The sequence below is a fragment of the Puma concolor genome, chromosome F2 (assembly GCF_028749965.1).
Source record: "Puma concolor isolate L17-30 chromosome F2, mPumCon1.1.hap2, whole genome shotgun sequence".
Lineage (NCBI taxonomy): Eukaryota > Metazoa > Chordata > Mammalia > Carnivora > Felidae > Puma > Puma concolor.
This window is the reverse complement of record NC_141684.1, coordinates 59,038,454-59,057,621: the sequence shown is the minus strand read 5'-3', so window position 1 is coordinate 59,057,621 and position 19,168 is coordinate 59,038,454. Positions and strand designations below refer to the sequence as shown.

The 19,168-nt window shown below is 35.6% G+C and overlaps 1 protein-coding gene across 2 annotated transcripts in view; it reads left to right on the top strand.

Annotated features, from left to right (window-relative positions):
* HNF4G (hepatocyte nuclear factor 4 gamma) overlaps positions 1-19,168 on the top strand; it is a 128,609-nt gene that overhangs the window by 33,447 nt on the left and 75,994 nt on the right. The window contains exons 1-2 of one of the 2 annotated variants that reach the window (XM_086696003.1): positions 14,524-14,556; positions 15,162-15,381. The gene's annotated coding sequence lies outside the window, so the exon portion shown is untranslated. Of the gene's footprint in view, positions 1-14,523; positions 14,557-15,161; positions 15,382-19,168 lie in introns of those variants that run through there. The other variant, XM_086696002.1, reaches the window with a different exon arrangement.

The window sequence follows — 19,168 nt, the reverse complement described above, 5'->3', positions numbered from 1 at the left end:
ATGTAAGTTTGAGTCTTTCAAGCTTAATGCCTCTAAAATTATACTGTAAAAAACCTGATTTAATTAAAAAAAATTTTTTTAATGTTTATTTTTGAGACAGAGACAGAGCATAAGCAGGGGAGAGGCATAGAGAGAGGGAGACACAGAATCTGAAGCAGGCTCCAGGCTCTGAGCTGTCAGCACACAACCCGACGCGGGGCTCAAACTTGTCAACTGAGAGATCATGACCTGAGCTGAAGTCAGACGCTCAACCGACTGAGCCACCCAGGCACCCCCTGATTTAATTTTTTAATGTTAAAGGAAAGTAGAACATGCATAGTTTCCCTATGCACGTTTCATTGTTGAAATACTTATATACTTAGGTTAAATTATTTCCATCCACTGTTGTTGTTATCAATGAAGAAATTCATGACTTGTGAAGATTTCTGAGTATATGACTTATTATTAGAGAAATATTTTAGAATTACAGGGATTATTACAGGAAGGAGAGAGAGGGGAACCCAGTATAGCCTCATGTCTGCCAAAAAATTTTTAGGTTTTATGATGGGAATTTATGCAGTATTGTTTCCTCACAAGATGCACAGACTATTACTCAATGACTGACAGAATAAAACATTAGAGGTGAGGAGGTCCTAATGTGATCATGTATCTTCATTCTCCAATTTTCCTGGCTTTGTATTTTTATAACACATTTTCTACTTATTTATTGGACTTACATTGTCTTGAATGATATGTCCATAGGTGTGCTTTCCACTTGAATGGGGGATCTGTGAACATGAATATTGAATATGAGTAACATTCAGTTATTATTCATTATAATTCTTGATCACGTTGCCTACTCCATATTGGGCCTTTAATAAATATGTTTAGAGTCAATTAATGAAGAAATGGATGATTATATAGAGAGTTTATGTTCACATGGAACATTTAGAGATTAAATGATTGCTCAAAACCATCCAGTAGGGTAGCAATGATGTCAGGCCTCCAGAATTTAAGCTTTCTATTTTCTACACCAGCAGGCTGTTCTAGTATCTGCAGCCAGATTCCTTGTTCCAGGACTGTAGGTTGTGTCTGTGTTGTTCCTCCCGGAATTAAGTGATTGATCTGCCTCAGTCATGGGCTAGTTATTCCATATTTCTGATCTTAATGTTTTATGTTTTGTTTTGTAAAATGAGGCAAATGATGTATATCACATGTGATGGTACTGAACATCAAGTAAGATAAATCTTTAGTATGTTTGCTAGTACATCCTAACTTACCCTCCTGTTCTCCAGCTGCACTGGCCTACCTGACGTTTGCAGAATGTACAGGGATTGTTGGTGCTTGGGTGTTGCTGCTGCTGTGCTCTCCCCAGAAGCTCTTTTCTCCCTGCTTATTTGCTAGGTCTTTTCCTAAATGCCCAATTCTTAGAGACTCTTATCAAATCAGCCTATCAAAAGTAGCCCCACTCATGCTATCCTCTCATCTTGTTTTATCTCTCTTCCTTGTACTTAGCAGTCCCTGACATTTTGATATATCGATTTTATAGCGCCCCTCTTGTTCACAAGAATGAGATCCACGAAGGCAGGGACTTTGTGTTCTTTATTCACTGCTCTCTAACCCCAGTGCTTAGTAGAGAACTTGGTCTGTGACATCATGAGATATCTATTTTTTCACTGAATGAAAGGAATGGTATAAGAAAATGCTGCTGTTAAGAATCAAAACTACTTAGAAATGCTTGCATATGTGCATATCACTATAAATGTTAGCATTTTGTAGGGAATAACAAAATTGTCAATCATACATGGAAAATGATATGTAGGTCTTCAGTCCTTCCCTGTTGCTCCCACACCCATACCTTTTGTGCAAATAATGTAGTCCCATAAATGCATTTTTCTGTCTCATCAAAACCCAAACAAGAAAATTCATCTTCAAATTACATATATCAACCCTCAACAGAATAAAACACTAACTATACATTTTTGGGAAATTAACTTCCTAAAAAATGAATGTCAGATTACTATATGCTATTTGAGGACACAGAATGTGGTTTTTAAGAACATAAAAATTTATGAACTTTTTAAAACCTAAGTGATATATTTCATATAGCTCTCCCAACTGTCTCTATTTAGAGATATTTTATTTATTTTGTTGTATAACATTGCTTCTAGATGATTAATAATTAAAAATTACATTTCACAGCATATTGGTATCTTTAGTTACACACATTTCCAACAATGACAGTCAGTGTGGGAAGTAATGTTCAAGTAGTTTATACTCTAGAGAACAATTAAATCATCTGCTACAACCTGGTGTTTTCTGTTTGCATGAACATGGAGGACTATAATTTTCTGGGTAGTTGTTCTTAAAGTATAGCAAAATGAAATGTGCAAGTCACTAAAGAAAATGTTTTACTAACATTTATCTTGATAAATTATTTCAGTTCTACATTTGATTTTGCAGACACATCCACAATGTCATTTAATTAGTGAAATAACTGGAAAGCTCATGAAAGTGGTAATTACCTTTATAGTTTTGGGGAGGATATTAAAAAGATTTTTAGAGATAACCATGATGCTCTCTTTTTTTAAAAATTTTTTTTTCAACGTTTTTTATTTATTTTTGGGACAGAGAGAGACAGAGTATGAACGGGGGAGGGGCAGAGAGAGAGGGAGACACAGAATCCGAAGCAGGCTCCAGGCTCTGAGCCATCAGCCCAGAGCCCGATGCGGGGCTCGAACTCACGGACCGCGAGATCGTGACCTGGCTGAAGTCGGACGCCCAACCGACTGCGCCACCCAGGCGCCCCCATGATGCTCTCTTAATACACTTTCTTCTATAAGTTACTTTTGCTGCTTTTAAAATACTAGTAGTTGTAATGTTTGCATATTTTCTGTATGCAAACTTATTTAATCTCATCTTCAAAAAACTATAGCTCTATGGAATTAGGTATTCTAAATCAGAGCTAGTTATAATGAGTTGTATGGACTTTTCCATCTAGTGAACATTATTGACTAAGTGGTTATGGGAACCATAAAATGCACTCCTTATCTGGGACTTCTTTGTCCAGAAGTACACAAAATTTTACAAATCTGTCCAGAGCCACATGTATCTAACAGGTGCATTTTCTACACTTTGGAGATCTCAGTTTTTTGTGTGAGATCTTAGTTGAATCATTCAAAATTCAACATAAACATTATGAGGAAATAGAAATGTGGAGTTAATATTGAATGCATTGAGTATCTACTAAGAATGAAATTACAAATGTTTGAGAGTGGTATGATACATAACACAATTCAAGACTGGATTTCTGGAGATATTATAAGAATTTGTTGATTTGTATACATGAGATGTTTTAAAAAAATCTTTTTTTCTATTTCCTCGAAAGCACAGTCCTGTGAAAAATGTAATTCTTTCTGTGTTTTATTGGATAACTTAGTTTTCATTTCAAGTTTTGTATTTGCTATTCTATCTTATTTGGGCCTTTTTAGGCCTAATTCCTTTAAAAAATGATGCATAAAGAATTGACTTCAATATTTCCTTAGAAAGTATAAAAAATACAGTTTTTACCAGGATGGTAACTGAAAACCTCTTCTTGGTATTGTGAAGGTAAAATTAACACTCTATGTCAAAGCCACATAGAATAAATAACCTATTTTAGTTAATTTTTAAAAAATATTTATGAAGCAATTGTCTGATATATCCAGAACAGATCTATTGATTAATTAATTTAGTCATTTACCAAGTATCCGAAGTATTCAGAGCAGATTCCAAGGCTCCATATTAATAGCAATGGACTATTCTGCAGACTAGTTGTAAAAGAATACATGTGCATCAGTTTTCACAATGAAGATCCGTATCTCTTACGTGTCTGTTCATCTAAAAGAAAGTGAGAAGATGAGGATGTGCATTAACTCCCGCCTCTCTGCTCCTTTTTTGGCATAATAAGGTAGCCTTGATTAATCAGGTAGCTTTATATGACCCGCTGTGTTGGCCTGAAGATAGAAGGGAAGTTGGTGTCCACCATGGACCATATATTTTATGCCTGCCCCTCACCATACCCTGGGTAAATCTTTCTTTAGATGAAGAAACTGAAGTTGTCCACAATGAGGTAAGTAGCAGACCCAGGATTAAAACCTGGGTCTATGTGACTCAAGCCATTCCCTTAGATTTCACTATGAATTATTTGAGGAGGCAGGTAATGTCTTAGGCTGAAACGTTCACGGAGCATCACATATAACATTGAATATGCTAGGTGGATCTTCTGCTGTGTGCTCTAGAGAACATGTCTGAGAAGGTATGTGGAACATCTGGGGTGAAGGAGTGGTGGAGGTAGGGTAGGTTGGTGGCTGCTCAGGTCTTGTTCAGCAAAAAGATACTTACTCATGGGAGCATTACTGTAGGGTAGAGTAGGCTCCTTTCTAGAGATGAAGAGGCAGGATCTAGATCTTAAATCTAATGGAGTCAGAGCCTGAGCGGAGCATCTGTAGGTGAGCTCATGGACGCTAAGCAGCTTCAAGGGGAGCCTGGTATCAGCATGAAGCTGGATTCAAGATGAAATGGTTAATTAAGTGAGAAGAGTGACCATAGTGAGGAAGCATTCATCATTAGTTAAAATTTTTAAGAAAATAAAAACTTGCTGTCACTGCTGCAGAAATGAGCTTTTTCTTCCTAAGGAATTATCAAAATGAGTTTGTGACAGGTGCAGTATATAGAATGAAAGACCTGCAATACCTTTTAAAAAAATACAAATATATATATATATATATATATATATATATATATATATATATATACTTACAATTTTGTGTGTGTGTGCGTGTGTGTGTGTAGATATATACATTGCCAAGAGTGAGGTGATAGACATTTTCAGTAGAGGACAAATTGGAGAATGATGCTAATTTTAAGGAAAACATAATGAGCTGCTATGTTTTAAGACTGTTATGTTTTAAGACTAACACTGGTACGTGGTTAGGATTAGAAATATAAATTTGGGAGGTAATAATAATACTAGGAGGTCCTGTTTTTCATAAGGTGCATGAATTAATGTGTATTTAGGTAAACAAGATAAAATTAAAGACCAAGTCTTGCATTAAGGATGGGAGGAAAATGTATAACCCAACAGAAGAAATAAGCAAGGAAGAAAATAAGAGAAAGAAGACCAGTGTTTGTTTGTATTTAAAGGGCTAGACTTTATTTACTTATCACAGAGGAATAGTTGTCAAAATGAGAGAAACCCTGAGAACAAAGAGATACTCTGACTCATTTTTAAAGGCTTCATTTTCCCAAAGGGAACAGGAATCAAATTTAAATTCATAATTTCCACTGGAGACCAAAAAAACAAACGAACAAAACAAAACAAAGCAAAAAAACAAAAGAAACAAAGAAAGAAAGAAATAAAAAAAAAAACCCAAAACAAAAAACTTGTTCTGACTTTGACAATTAAATATACATGTATTATGTAAATGTCTCCACTATCCTGTAAGCTCCTTGAAGGCAGAGGAATTGTGTCTTCTTTCTTCGTTTCCTAAATGCCTGGTACATGTGGTACATTTGTTTAATTGAATTTACACCCTCATAGGAAAAGCAATAACCTCCACTTACAGGTTGGCATTCGGGGGCAGAGTTCATGTTGCTTCAGCATTGCAACTGGGTCAAAGTTAAGAACGGTTTTAATCTCATGTATGCTTTTTAAATCAAAAGCGAAAGCTAAAGAGAATAATGCTAATCACTCTTGCTCAATTTTATTTTTCTAATGGCTTTCTGACTTTTTAACTATTTAATGGATATGATATTAATGGAAAAGAAGTTGATTATCTTAAAATACATATTTTTAAGGGACAGTAATGGTTTCTGTCTCAGGCAGGCAAGATTATGAAACAAACTATTATAATTATATTCAAAATACAGCAATATAAAATATTAGGCATTTTTAGTTTTCTCATTTATTTTTTATTCACTAATAATGACTACATTTGTTTGACGTTCATTGAACAAATGTCTATTATCTACCTATCTATCTATCTATCTATCTATCTATCTATCTATCTATCTTTCTCACTCTTCTAGGCAGGGTGGGATTATATAAAGAGACATAATTCCTATTCTCTAATAGGACGGAGCTTCATTGTAGCTGGGCAAATAACATATAAAATTGAACAGAATGCATGCTAAATAATAATGCCAAGTGTGTCTTATAACAGTATATGGTCGTGTCCCTAGTCATTAGGATATTCATAAAGTGTCATGAGTTCTTAGGAAAGAGAGATCACTGTAGCCTGTCAAGATTATGAAACCTATTATATGTGCAGAATTTTAAACTTGTGCCTGAATTGTTCTCATTATGTGGAAAAAAATAGTCTGATTTTTCTGTGCTAAACTATTTAAAATATGATCAGGAAACTAATAGGAACATGAAAAATATAGTTGTTTTGTTGGGTGATAGGATTCTGAATAATGAAATAATTTATTCTAGTCTTCACTTCAAAATGTTGCTTGTGTAGTGGTGTTTATAAATGAACTGTGTACTTTGGCTTCATGTAGGCAAAGAGAAGTAAACTCTGCTCTGTCCTTGTGTAAAATCAAGTAACTAATTCATACATATGTTCGTTCAGGAAATGTTTGCTCATTTATGCATTGAATCATATGCATGTTTATTCATACCCCCTGTCTTAGTCAGTTTAGGCTGCTCTAACAAATTACTGGGTGGCTTCAACAACAAACACTTATTTCTTACCGTTCCGGAGGATCATGGTCCAGTTCCAGGATCATGGTGCCAGCATGCTCGGGTTCCGGTGAAAGCCCTCTTCCGGATTGTAGACAGCCCACTTCTTGCTGTATCCTCACAAGGCTGAAAAAGAGCTAGCTCGCCCTCTGGCCTTTTCCTATGAAGACACTAATCCATTCATAAGAACCCCTGCACATAAGACCTAGTTACCTCCTGAAGGCTTCACCTCACCTTTAATGTTTCCTTAAAGAGTGGATTTTCAGATAACATAGGTCATATCTCAAAGGGATGCCCATACCAGTGAAGAACCATACACGATGGAATAGGGGGAATGATGTCGTAAATTATTTTTTCTTAGTCACACTTTATACTTTTTTGAGTGATTATGGTTTTCAGTGAGAATTCGCCTATTTGTGAGGCCCCCTGGGTAGTAATTAACTGGTGCAATGTTACAATACGTACACAGAAAGCTTAAGATGTTGCATCTGAGGAGAAAAATATCCTTAAATACAGTGTGAACACAAAGAATTCCTGCCAAATGGCTGGTGTCTAAGTGGTTTGAAAGAGTTAATATAGTTCCCTACAGGCCTAGTTAATGAAGGAGTATCTATCCCTATATTGACAAGATGGACATGGTTTTCAAATATAGTCAATTTATGTGGGGAGACTGTGGTGACGGAAAATACCTATTTCCTTTAATTCAGTTTACCATTTAATCTATAAATGCAAACTATGTTAAAGGATACTTGAAAAAAATAAGCTTGAAATCTACCTTAACCTCCCAAGGACCAGCTGAAGGTGCTCAAAAGACAATAAAAGTAAAATTTCATTATACAGACTTCAAGTGGGTTTTTTAAAAAACACATAGCCTTTCCAACTAAAATGATGAATGCTGTCCTGATTCTAATTGACAAGTATCATATAAAAAAGAGTTCTTGCCTTCGTTCTTATCAAAACTGTGGGGATTTCCAATGATAGGACAATATTATGTGGGTGGAAACTTCTCAGAAGAATAGAGAACTTATCAGTATTTACTTAAGTTCTATTACATTCAGAGCCATAAAAGCAACTACACTCATAAATTTATAGCCAGTCAAGGATATTGCCTCTTCCCCAAAGAGGCTAGATATTAAAGGAGTACAGTGAATAAGCTCAAATCATGAAGTGGTTTCAATATTGGAAGAGTTTTCCTCCTTCATATTTCAACTTGTAGCCAATATGTTATGAAGAATCACTGGCTAGCTAACTTCGGGAGTTTGGAAGCAAAAAACAATCTTAACCATTTTTTTTTTCTTACAAATTTTGTTTTTCTTCTATTGTTAGTACTTAATAATAGCATTTACCCATTAATGAGCTCTAACCACAGATGAATGATCACCACACTTGCTATTTATAATTTCAAAATGCAGATAAAGAAACAGAAATTCATAGAGGTTAAGAATCTTGCCCCACATCACGGCAGAGACAAGACTTAAGCCCAGATCTTTCTGATTCTGAAACTATTTCTGAATTAGCTTCATATGTGTGTTGTAACAAATTACCACAAACTGAGTGGCTTGAGATAACATTTATTATTATACGTGTTATTATTTTACAGCACAAGAAGTTCCAAGGGGTCTCTTTGGGCTGAATTTAAGATGTCAGGAGGGCTGCATTCCTCTGGAGACTCTGGTGGAGAATCCATTTCCTTGCTTTTCCAGCTTCTTGAGTCTTCCTCCATTCCTTGGCTCGTGGCCCCGTCTTCCATCTTCCAGCTTCAAAGCTAACAATCCCATTCTAACGTCTGTTTCTGTCACCACAACTCCTTTTCTGATTCTTCTGACTCCTCGTTCCATCTTTTTTACATACTCTTGTGATTCCATTGGGCCCACCTGGCTTAGTCAGGATTCTCACCCTGTTTTAAGAGCCTCATCTTCATCACATCTTCAAAGTCACTTGCCATGTAAAGTAACATATTTAGAGCTTCCGAGGACATTTTTGGAAGGCCATTACTCTGCTTACCACAGAAACTAAGGAAGATCTAGGTAAACATAGTACAATTGTGTGTGTATTTTAAGATTAGTATTTTGATATTATAATTTAGTAGACTAAAATGATCATCGGTAGGATTAATGATCACTAAAATGATTATAGTAGTCTAATATAATAGAAGTAGTTTTGGATCCAGAACACTCCTTACTCCATCATTTACCAACCTCAGATAAATCTCTTAGTGCTATTGCTTTAGAGTTGATATGGTGGTAAAATTATACCAAATTTCAGTCCTGAGAACAGAGACATATTTAAACACTTCACTGGTAGGTGTTTAATAAATGCTTATTTCTTCTCCCCTATTTTTAGAAAATAAAAAAGAGAATACAGGTAAAATGGTACATGCTACGTGTAAATATCATAAGTACTGAATGATAATAAATATGCAAAAACTTTATTTTCTAAATATGTTTAACATTCTGCATTAAATATATTAAATTTGGGCATTTGAGTTAATTCATTAGCCTGGTGATGGCTTTTTCTCATTCCATTTTAGGTTCTTAATTTTTAAGGTGAAGGTTTATTATTATTTGTTGCTATTATAAGTGTGCAGCTAGTAGTATTATGGGACGTGAATTCTGAGTCATTCTTTTAAAAATCTTTTTTTTTTTAATTAATCACAACCCCATGTTACAGGATGGTTATAATAAACAGTACTCTCTCTACCTTGTCATTCCTTCCCTCTCATCAAATTCTCAGGGCAACTCATAACTGTTGTTTTTTAATTCCTTCCTGTTGCAATGCTACTCTATAAATGGTGATCACACGCTTGTCAACTTTAAAGCAGAATCATCGACTCCTGCTCTGATAGTTGAGGATCTGTCCCCCTTAACTTACCCATCTTTCCTTGCCCTTCCTTTCAATATTGAACATTTTTATTTTTCATTTTGTTCTTTTACTGATTACTTTTATCACTTGAAATAATGTTGTTAAGAATTCTCTTTTTTTTTTTTTAACAAGTCTATACTTTTAATTTTTTAAGACAAGTTGTTATTACTTCTGCTAATTTCCTCAACTTTTCCTTTCTCCTGTGGCTTACTTTTGGTCAGCTAAACTTTTATGTTGTCAAGCTTACTTATATTTATATTTTTTTCTATAACCATCACCAAGTCTTCCTTTTTTTTAATCTATTGCCTCTAAAAGTTGGAAACGGGTAAACAATATGGACAGTCCAGAAGCATGTCTAATGTGCAGTGTGCTCTTCTACGGGGATATACGTTCACCCCTAGAAACCTAGGAAATGCTTGGGAAAAATTGTTATGTGTTCAAATGGAGTCTCGTTCTTTCTGTTTAATATTTAACTCAATTGCTTGAAATTATTCCAAATTTACATCTGCTTTATGTCTGGGCTTTGATTTTTTTCAGACAACTTTGAAATTTCAAATTCAGTTTCTTTCTGTTTTCTCCTCTAAATTTGCTGTTACTTTATCCTCATTTTTTTTTAATGCTCAAAGTCTTAGGTTGTCTCAGATTTTCTCCCCCATTCCAAAACTTCCCTTGTGGGGCTCTGCATGTTTTTGAAAATCTTAGGATGCACTGTGTTACAAAATTTCAAAAGTGTGGGCCTTTTTTCATTCTTTGTCTTGACGTCCCCATGGTCCTGTTCAATTTTGAAATCTTATATTTTGCTTTAGTTTGGGGACATTTTCTAGTGTTGGTTTGTTTTTTTAAATGATTTTTTCTTTCCTATTTCTTTGTTTTCATTTTCTTATTTTTGTTTAATTTTCTTATTTTGTTGGACGTCCCAGATTAGTTTTGTCTCCTGACTTTTATTTCATATTTTCATTCTCTTTTTGCGTTTATTTTTTATGTAAGAAGTATTTTTATTGTTTACTTTTTAGGCTTCTGATGCATTTTGCATTTTGGTTATTATATGTTTAATCTCTAAGATCTCTTTTTAGTTCTATAATTATTTCCATTATTTATTTTAATATTTTTAAATATACATGCATAAAAGCAAATAAAATAGTGTCTTCAAGATTGTCTTGGATATTCTTATTCTTTTGTTTAGAATGAGTTTATTAATATTCACTACAAATCATGCATGAATTTCCATTGATATACTGTAACTTTACTGATAAATTTGCAGAGTTGAAAACCTTGATTTATAGAGTCATCTATCGATACCATCTTCAACTTTGAGGTCTTCTGCACCAAAGCATTATATATACATTTTGCAAATATATTATGCCTTGGGGCACCTGGGTGGCTCAGTCGGTTAGGCCTCTGACTTTCGCTCAGGTCATGATCTCGCAGTTCGTGGGTTGGAGTCCCACGTCGGGCTCCGTGCTGACAGCTCGGAGCCTGGAACCTGCTTTGGATTCTGTGTCTCCTGTCTTTGCCCCTCCCTTGTTCGTGCTGTCTCTCCCTATCAAAAAAATAAATAAATAAGCATTAAAAAATTAAAAAAAAGCCCACCAAGTACATTATGCTTGTATAGCAAACCATAGTCTTAAGGGAAAAAACACACACCTCTGTTTCCTTTACTCTGAGGTAAGGGAAAACCTGTTGTAGTCAGCTGTTGCTACAGTAATGCTGCATAACAACAACAACAACAACAAGCCATAAAATGCTTAGTGTCTTACTGTTATTTTATTTATTTTCATACTCTCAAGGGTGTAACAGGGCTGATCTAAGCGAGGCTCCTTAGGATTAGGCTATACTGCAGGCTTCTGACTACATTTCAGGTATGAGGTGCAGTTGAAGGAGCAGTAGATAGAGTGGCATATTCTTTTTGTGACAGATCACAGGTACACAAGAGAGCAAGCCAAGCCATGCAAACAATTAAAGCTTCTGTTACATCATGTCCACTGACATTCTATTAGTCAAAGCAATTTCGTGGCCAAGCTCAACATTACTGCGATAGGGAAGTATATTCTACCCACAGTGCAGGCACTGTAAAATTACTTAGCACAGGATGTGGATGTCTAAACCTAGTGAGAGAAACTGAATGATGGGGACAATAACCCAGTTTATATCAGAAGGAAAGTATATGAATATAAGTATGAGTATTCTTGATGTGTGTGATTTTTTTGTTTGGCCATTATTAGAAACTTCAAACTTTTTAAAAACATTTTTATTTAAGAAAATTGTTTCTTTAATTTTTTTTAATGCTTCCTCATTTTTGAGAGACAGAGAGAGACAGAGTACGAGCAGGGGAGGGACAAAGAGAGGGGGAGACACGGAATCCAAAGTAGACTACTGAACTGTCAGCACAGAGCCTGAAAGTGGGGCCCGAACCCAGGAACCATGAGATCATGACCTGAGCTGAAGTCCGACCCTTAATCAACTGAACCATCCAGGCACCCAAGCTTTTTTGTTTTTGTTTTGTTTTGTTTTGTTTTTAAAGAATTTCACTTATAAGGTTAAAAACATGGGGTGCTGGGGTGGCTCAGTTGGTGAAGCATTCGATTCTTGATTTCAGCTCAGGTCATGATATCTTGGTCCATGAGTTCCAGGCCCACATCAGGCTCCATGTTGACAGTGTGGGCCTGTTTGGGATCCTCTCTCTCCCTCTCTGCCTCTCCCTGCTCCCTCTCTCTCTCTCACTCGCTCTGTCTCTTTCTTTCATAAATAAATACATAAATAAACATTAAAAAAAGATTAAAAGCATTACTTACTTGCTAGTGATATATAATTAGTTACTTTACTGTAACGATGATGAAAATCAGAGGAGAAAGGACCTCAGTCTTTCTCTTGGATAGAAAACCTGTGTTCAAACTGTCCGTTGAATAATCCTCAGTATGCACCAGTGATTTCATTAACTCTTCACTTGCCCTAATCCTGCTCTCCCTGAGTTATCCGTTGGTTTTTCTTTCTTCTCACCCCTCTCTGCACTTGGTGGACAGGTCCTGTCAGTTCCAACTCAATGGACCTTTCAAACCTACTGACTCAATTTTTATTCCATTAGGAGTTTTCATCCTCAACCAAGAGTTTTATCTCACAGACTTTTGAGTCAGAAACATCTTAGAAAAGAGAAATCTGAGAGTGTCCTAGGTTTAGAGGCCCCAACTGCTAGAGCCCTGGCTTCCCATTGACTACAGGATAAAATCCAGATGTCATTAGGTTGGCATCTAAAGCCCTTGACAGCTTGGTCTCCTTATTTTTCTCTCCTGAGGACCATTCAGTTTCCCACACTTCTCCCTCATCCATCACTCGAACTGTATGGAAAGCTGACTTTAAAACTTTTTCTTCTTCTAGATGATTCTCTCAGTACTACAGCTATCATCCACTGTCTTCTACACTGTCATTGACTATCCAGAGACAGTTCAGAAGTCACTTTTGCTCCCAGGGTTTGTCTTACTCTCAGTCAGTAGTGGTCTTCTTCTGGGATTTTTACAGCATTCTCCCCAGACATTCGTTAAAGAATTTCTCTCTTGAACCCTTTACTTTTGATTATAAGTGTACAAAAAAAATTGTTCCAAAAACCAGAAAGCAGAAAATAAAGTCTAATAATCACTGTTCTCCTCTGCTTAAGAGAATGCAGTTAATGTTTTGGTACTGTTTGGTTTTAAAGGTCAGTTTACTTCACTTAACAACATGGCAGAGGCATTTTTTCAGTGGCATCCCATTGTAAAAATTAACTTAGCTGTTTCTTTCTCACGCTAGATTGCTCATTCCTCCAAGGAGCATCTATTCTCAGTTTATGCCTTTTTTTCCAGTGAACAGTGCAACGTCTGGCAGATAGGAAGCATTTAATAATAGTTTTGTGAATGTTAAATGAAATGGGAATATGTTTCTAAGCCCAAATACCTCAGTGAATCTAAAGAAGTTTAACTATAGTCAATGACAGATTCCAAAAGTTGTAGTGTTTACTAATGTCAGGATATATTGTTATGTTAAATATCATTTTTTTGGAACGCTGGCACTGTGGCAAGGCAATAATTATGTTGTAATTGTTCGTTAATCCAGTTTCTCGGTTTTGACCTTTGGAAGTGATTTGCCATAAGGAATTCAGTCACATAAGGTTTTAATATTGATCAAATAATGCTGCAGCTTTAATGCTGGTAAAAGATACAAAGGGTTAAATCATTCTGGTCTTTTTAAAAGACATGTAACTCTTTTGTCTGATCTCCTTATGGTCCTTGTCACAACTGTATGGCTTTTAATCACTCATACATTCAGTGAGTTACTGCTCTGCTGGAGCTTTAATAATGTTCTAGTTTGTTTGGATGATCTTCCTGATAAGGTCCTGACAATCTCTCAGTATAATGGGAAGACAATCAAAATAAAAAATGTTCTAAGAGTTCAGGTAGTAGAGCATGCTATTATTTTTCACATGGTACAAGGATATTAAAATACTGACTTCCATGCTTTTGATTGAGTTTGTGATGAAATTCAAGAAAAATTGAAAATTTGAATTATTCTGCTGCTGGTAGGGATTGTATATCATGAACAGAAAGCAGGCATATATAACCAACTGTTGTATCATAATCTCAAGAGTGTCAGATCGTCCTTCTTTTATAGGAGTTTCTGTAGTATATCTAAGCAATTAATTCATTATATAGCTCTTTTATATTTGTAATTACCACATGGAATTTTACAAAAACACAAAATGTCAATGTCAGTGCACACTGTTTGAATAATTAATAATAATGGCTGATATTGATTATTTCAGATTTTTCAAGGTGCTTTCCATGATCTCATTTTCATTATCTCATTTAACTCACTAGCCCTCTTAAGTAAGCAGTGGAATTGTTATAATTGTCCACTTGTGCCATCCATTCTGCCTCCTTCCCTCTTCCTGTTTCCTTATTTTTCTTTCTTTCTTTTAAAGGAGAAAATTTGGTGTATGGAAAGAGCACAGAATATGAATTCAGGTATTGTGCTCCATGCTTGCTCCCATTGAATTATTTTACCATTGGGCAGGTCACTTTCATTTCTTAGAACCTTGGTTTCCTAATTGGCAAAATAAGAATAATGCAGAACTATATTCCTCAAAGTTGTGAGGATTAAGGTGAAATATAGGAAAAGCAAAAAAAAAAAAAAAATAAAAATAAAGGGCATATGTAATGTCCTTGTTAGGTTCTTTTAAGGGTAGCTTGGGATAATGGAAAGAGAATATTTTGGCCTCCCTGCTTCTTAATTGATCAGTACCTGATCAAGTTATCCAACCTTCCTGAGCTTCATTTTTCTCATGTGTAAAATGAGCCTAATAATTCCTATCTTGTGAAGTTTTTAATAGAAACAATAAAGTAACATATATACTGTTCCTAGCAATTTTTGAAACCCAGTAGTGTATAAACTCTATTAGAAGTATTTTGTCTTCTTTCCTGCCTCTTTCCTACCTCATTTCCTCCTACCTTATTCTTCTTCCCCCACCTCAACTTGTATGGCAGAGAAGGTAGAGCACACGATTGCAAACTCTGGAGATTTAATAATTAAAACTTTTTTTAACACTGAGACCTGTCTTTTTTCCAAACAGAATTGTAAGCTGCAACTGAGGAAGGAGAAGGCGATCCAAGCCCTGATGTCCCTTTTTTGAGTGAAGACCCTTCTTCTCATGCTTTGGAACCTGCACTGAATCCTGAAAACTTTTTGCAGTAGCATTTGAAAACCACTGGCCTAGCCCAACCCCCTCATCTTACAGATGAAGAAACTGAACTGGAGAGAAGTTGAGTGACTGGCCCACCATTGCAAAGCTGGTAGGTGGTGCACTAAGGCTAGAACCCATTGTGTTCTTACTTTACCCCATTGTTCCCCCTACTAAATGAAGGTACAGAGTGCAAATATGTGTAATTAAGATTCCTTTCTTAAGTGGCCTGGGTGGCTCAGTCAGTTAAGCATCTGACTCTTATTCTTGGCTTAGGTTCTGATCTCGGGGTTATGAGTTAGAACCCCATATTGGGCTCCACACTGGGCCTGAAGCCTACTTTAAAAAAAAAGGGGGGGGGGGAAGGGATTCCTCTCTTGAAGGAAATTATAGTTTATTTGTGCAGATAGGATTTAGATTAAAAAGATGAAGAAATGTAAAGTAGCATGATATAGCTATGAAATGGATAAATTAGGTAAATATTTTAAGAAGAGAGGAGCATGGATGATCATTGTCTTTTGGGATGGACTCTACAAACTCCATGAGGGTAGGGATTTGTTTGCTTATATTTTATTCCCAGTGCTGACAGAAATGCATGACTTCCAACAGGGCATTATTACTTATTCTTTTAAATTTTGTTTTTAACATTTATTTTTGAAGGAGAGAGAGACAGAGCGTGAGTTGGGGGGGGGGAGCGGGCAGAGAGAGAGGGAGGGACAGAATCCGAGCAGGCTGCAGGCTCTGAGCCAACAGCACAGAGCCCGATGTGGGACTTGAACCCACGAACCGTGAGATCACGATCTAGGCCGAAGTCAGACGCTTAACCAACTGAGCCACCCAGGCACCCCTATTACTTGTTCTTTTGAATGAAATGAATGATGGCATAATGAAGTACATAATTGAATCAAATTTAGAAAAAGGTTAGGGATGTAGATAATCTACATCAGGGTGTTCAAACTGTGGGTTGCTCTTTATTACTGGGTAAAGAAGTTCAGTGGATCGTGATTTACATGTAAAAAGTTACAGAGTGTCATTATGTCAAGAAATTTTTTGGATTTATATGTGATACTGACATACATATGTTTAATTGTGTGTATACTTGGTCACAATTTTATGTCTCACTTTAGGTCATGGTTAAAAATGTTTGAAAAATGCTGTTTTAGACAAAGGGAATACTAAAATTTGAGGCAGGCATGTAAATGTTTTGTGGAAGAATAGTGACTTTTACAGTTTTGTTAAATCAGAGGTGAAAAGAATAGTGAAATGAAATAAAATTTATCCAGAGGAAGAGGAATCAGTTTGGTTCTGTAGCTGCTGAAGAACCATTGGGAATCCTTTTTGCCTTCCACTATCACCACACTTCGCTCTAAAAGGATTTAACCAAACTATGCTTTAGAAAGATTAATTCATCAGGAAGAGTGAATGTGATTGGAATTGGCGAGACCAGAGAGAAGACTATGTAAAAGTTGACATGGAGCCCAAATAGCAAACAATTTCTTAGAACTGAGGGGGTAAGATTAAAGAAAAACAGTAGGACAGTGGAGTCAAGACAAGATTTTTGTTAAGATGGGAAGAAGGTGAGAATCTCTGTGGTCAAGTAGGGAGACTCAATAGAGAATGCTCCTAGACATGACTAAAAATGTATCTAGAGAAGACATCAAGATTCTAGCTAAAGAGAATATATTGAAAGGAGGAGAAGTCCCTTGTTCTAAAATACCAGAGAGGGGTGCCTGGGTGGCTCAGTCTGTTGAGCCTCCGCTTTTTTATTTCTGCTCTGTTCATGATCTCAAGGTTCATGAGTTCGAGCCCCACGTGGGGCTCTGCATTGACCATATGGAACCTGCTTGGGATTTTTTCTCTCTGCCCCTCCTTGCTCCTGCTCTCTCTCTCTTTCTCTCTCTCTCTCTGAAAATAAATAAATAAACTTAAAAAAATAAAAATAAATAAACATTGCTTTCTGTAAATTGAAGGTTGACCAGGGACAACTATTTTAATCAAGGATATGGCATTGATTTACTAATTTCTTTTGTTACTAATAAGAGATATTTTTTAAGTGTGTGAAAACATTTTATTTGTCATGTAAGAAACATATGCTTTATTCACCCTAAATTTGTCTAAGACACTACTGTCACTTGAGAGATTACATAGTTTTGAGCATTCTCCATATTATGGGTAAGTTAGGAAGTTAGAAAGAAGGTGAGTACTGTATGAAAATTTTGGATTCCCTGTCCTTAAAAACTACTTAAAATGAATTTGATAATGATAAAACAAGTTCAGAAACCTAGAAATGTAATTACAGAGGGTTATAACATATTCATATTAGTTGAACCTTTCTTTCTGGCTTGGGTTTATCTGCCATTCATAGGAAATTTAGAGGCTTCAAATTATAACTAATTATAATTTAAAGAGAAAGCCATTGCTTGGCTGATTTATTTAGTAAAGGAAACTAAATAATACCGCTTTGCTGTTTACTAAAGGAAAGATATGATGGCATTATAGATGTCCCATAAATGTGTGTCTGTGAGTTTACATAATTAGAGAGAGAGAGAGAGAGAGAGAGAGAGAGAGAGAGAGTGTGTGTGTAATGAAACTGTCTCTAGGCATGGTCAGGTACAAAGGTCCATCACTTAAGTCTCAGAACTAAATAAACATGTGAGGTTATGATTATTTTATTGAGCTTTCTTATTTTATGAGCCACTAATGGCCCTTGGATCAGTTATTTTCATGAGCACTGGCAACCTACAGCTTCATGAAGCTTTATTTATTTATTGTTTTTATTTTAAAGTGCCAAGAAGAAAATGCCCAGTTCCCTGTCTTATTTTTCATTTACGATAAACCATAGAAATAAAATTTTTTTTATTATAGAGTAAGAACTAAAATATATGTTAAGTGTTTATAACTGGCAATTTGCTTACGACTTTCTAATTTACTTTCAATTTCCAATGCAATTAGTTGAACTTCTGAGTTTGAGTATATGTACTGTTATCAACTTTAACGTCAGGCTCACTTATGTTGCTTTTTACACTTGTTAGGCTGAACATGCTGGCAAAATTAACAGGGTTATGTGGTTGAGCATTTGTGAGGAAATGCTGTGTAATGAAACACAATATTTTAAAATTTGTTTTTATTTTGTTCTTGCATCTACTGTAGTGTATTCATGTAATTTATATGTATTCATGTAATTTATTCATGTCATTTTTTCGAGAGTTCCTTTCTGTGTAACCTTCTGTGGGAACTTGCAGGCAGAAACAGGGTCTAGAGAGAGCTCTGCATCCCACTTAGTCTTTCCAAATTTGCCAACCAGGTAAGTCCCTCACCATTCTAGTGGTGGGTAAATAAATCAATTTTACTGATTGCACCTCTCCTAGACTTGGTCGGGTAAAATAGAGGCATTTGCCAGTTTAGCTTCAAGTATCTTAACTATTTTGTGTTTTTAGATTATCCTAAAACGAAAAAGGAAACTATTTGACTTGATATGTGCATGTGTTCCCTGTGGCCAAAGCCTACCATTAAATTTTGAAAGGATTCTTAGGTTAATTTTTTAAATCATGGACTTTTAGCATTAAAATATTTATTAAAATCACACTATGGAGAATGAGAAGTATTATCAGCTGAATCCGGTATATTTAGAATTAAATCCTTCAAGTTTCTTTATATGTATAGAAGTTGAAGAACAGTTGGTTTCTGGTGACCAAATTTGGAGTGTAAGGGCAAAGGGTATCTAATCAGAAGAGAAATACCTATTTTTCTAAGTATATAAATATTCTAAATAGGATTTATGTCCAAGTCAAATAAAACCAAAATCTAGGGTTTGTTATTCTGCTAACCCTTAAATTTCTTTGTATTTCTTGTTATTCTACTAACCCAAAGAATTTCTTTGTATTACTATTTGCACCATT